The sequence below is a fragment of the Lolium rigidum genome, chromosome 4 (genome assembly GCF_022539505.1).
Source record: "Lolium rigidum isolate FL_2022 chromosome 4, APGP_CSIRO_Lrig_0.1, whole genome shotgun sequence".
NCBI classification, from domain to species: Eukaryota; Viridiplantae; Streptophyta; class Magnoliopsida; order Poales; family Poaceae; genus Lolium; species Lolium rigidum.
Window position 1 is genome coordinate 81389550 of NC_061511.1, and position 3211 is coordinate 81392760.

The following is a 3211-nucleotide window of genomic DNA, read 5'->3' on the forward strand; positions in this document are numbered from 1 at the left end:
TATTGTGGGAAGAGCAAAGATGCTACCATTGTACTTGAGGCCGCCACATCACAAGATTTGTGGATTTGCCTTTTTTTTTTGGTTTGTCGGGAACACTCAATGACATCAATGTGCTGCAAAGATCCCCTTCATTTGCAAAACTAGCAAATGGAGAAGCACCCACTTGCAACTACAAGGTCATGAACAATGAATATACAATGGGATATTACCTAGCCGATGGCATCTATCAGGATTGGGCAAGTTTTATGAAGTCTGTGAAGGATCCCAAAGACAAAATAGAAGCTGAATTTGCCAAAGCTCAAGAAGTAACTCGCAAGGACAATGAGAGAGCTTTCGGTGTTTTGCAAGTAAGGTTTGCCATTGTTCGTGGCCCAGCCCGGTTTTGGGACAAAAAAACCGTATGAACATCATGACATGTTGTGTGATTCTTCACAACATGATCATGGAGGATGAAAGAGAGTTCAGTCTACCTGCTTCTATGACAACGTTGGCACCCGAGTGCAACCCCAATGCAATCAGGATCGCATTGAAGCTTTTCTTGAAACACATCGGCAAATTGAGAATGCCAGTACCCATGCCCAACTCGTTTATGATCTGAAAATGCACCACTGGCAGCGACATGGCCGTCGTCTTTGATCCTACCATTGCATTCATTTATGTGTGAGATGTATCATTGTTGAGGTATTTGTTCATTTGTTTGATTGTTGGAAATGTGTTGTAATTTGGTTGATCTTCATTTGTTCAATTTTCCCAAAACTATTGTAATAATATGGTTCAGACATTTGTTTATCTGTTGTAATAATTTGGATGATTATTTGATTAATTATGATCGATTGTTGTATGTGTTGCATATAAATTCTATGAAAAACCCTTAGCCCTTAAACCAGAATTATAAAACAGAACTATAAAACAGTTTTACAATATATTCTGGTATAAGGGTTATGTTCTGCGCCAGCAATTTTCCGACCAATAAATACGAGTTCGGTGAACTGAACTCGGGTTTTCAGTTCGCGTGTTTACGGCCTCTGCTAGAGATACTCTAACAAGACGGGTTCCCAAACCTTCACAGGCTAGTGGCATACTTTATTGATCAACTACCTATCTTCAGTGTGCATCATTTTGATGCAGAGGTTGAGGGTAGAACCTCCATTTCAAAAAAAGAAGATTTAACTTGGCCCTTTACTTTCAGCTTTATCTCAATGGTAACTTTTTTCGAGTACACGCAGGCCGCAGGAGATCTACGACTTTTGTGTTTAGATGGAAGAAAGGTTAGAGGCCATACAAGAGAGCACCACCTTCCCCAACGACCACAGACGGCCAAGGGGTGAGAGAGAGACCTAGGTTTACATGTTCCCTCCCGGTGACCCACCTCTACCCCTAAAGCGGAGACGACATGAAATCCAACCACACCAAGTGGACAGGATGGAGGCGAGGGTACGAGCAGCCAGCTCGTCCCTTGCCCTGCAGAGGACGCGTTCGTGCCTTCCAAGCGTAGGAGACTGAATCTGGTAACATGATCGTGGGCGACTGCGGCCTACTTGCGATGTTTGCCCTGTGGGACGGCGAGTCAAGTCCAGCCACTACGGAAAGACCTAGAGCGGCGCAGCGTGCTGGTAGTCGAGAGGCGTTCCACTCACGGCCTTTGCATGCAGTGTTCCACGGGGCAGAGGCAGGGAGGATGTGATCGCCGGTCTCGTCGGACACTCCCGGGCAGTAGGGCAGTAAGCATGCGAGGGCGGATTCTTGGGGCGGGTTAGGCGATCAACAGACCAGCAGAAACACCTCAATGCGAGCCACGCATGGAATTTAAACGCCATTGGAGCAAAAGAGTTCCAGGGTCGATATATAGAATTGCTCGAGATGGACCCATCAAATGCAAAAGGAGATCTTTAGAGAGAGCACTTGATAGTTGTGTCTTGGAAGAAGAAATATTAGGTTGCGACTGCTGTCCAACTACACCATAAACCTCCAAGGTCTATCTTAAGTATGCTTCCTAGACCTGGTCTAGCTCCGTAACTCTAAATGTGTAGATATGCATTCTGCTCCTAACTAAAGCATCCCTTGGGATGTGTCCTGGTATGGTGTGTGTTAAGACCATAGGCACAATAAAGTCATGTCCTCAAATTTTTTCGCAGGATGCCATAATAATTCCCAGCTGCTACGATATGCATCAAATTCCTCGGCGTCAATCATGGGTGTTGATTTGGATCTGGTTTCAATCTTTTGCTCTCCTCTCCACCAATCACCGGTTGCGCAACAATTTCACCTATATTTCTCATCTCCTTCTCATCAACAATTGGCCCAATTCGTGAGTCGAGATGCGTTCCAATCTCTCCGGGCCTATCAATGCATGCGTAAGTTGAGTTGCAAGTTGGAGAGACATATCAGGCTATGATCATTATTAATGAAGTTTGGAGAGAACTACCTTCATATTGAATCACATATCAAGTTTGCAAGCTATCGCATCACTATACATTAGTTGAGGGATTCATATAAGTCTTACCATTGCTAGCAAAATGGTTGTTAAGTGACCTCTCCCACAAAGTTGCCAAGAAGCAAAAACTTCTGTCCATGATGGAGATAAGCAATGCTAGAGGAAGATTGATGCTCTTGACTAAGAATAATACTTGGGTAATTACTAATCTGATTGCTAATAAAAAAGGTTGTAGGCTGCAAGTGGGTGTTACGGCCTAACAAAACAAACTTTTGATGGAAAGGTGAGAAAGAAGTATAAGGCCAAACTTGTGACGAAGGGTTATAAGCCAGACCCTACGGGTAGATTATGATGAGTCATTCAGTATTCCACAAAGTCTCTAAATATCTAGGATATGTAATAATGACAAATTAAATACTTAACCCATTTGAATAGACCCATGGCTTTCGAAATCACAATGAAGAAATTTCAAAACTACTTGTTTTATTGATCAGAACCAAACTACCTATGATTCTTCATTTCACAGCTAGTTCTTGTGAACAAGTATATAAGTGCTGGCTTTGAATTAAATCCATAATGTTTGTGGGAGTGAGGTATTGTCTACATTGCAGGAAAGTAGAAATGGTAATATTAGGAAAAATATTTGAAATATTCAAAAAAATGTTAAAAGGCGATCTAATTGACACCAGTTCATGACATTATTCTAGATTTTCTAGAACTATTGATTCCTAAACTGTATCTAAAAGTAAATCTAAATATTTTATAGGTAAAAGGAGT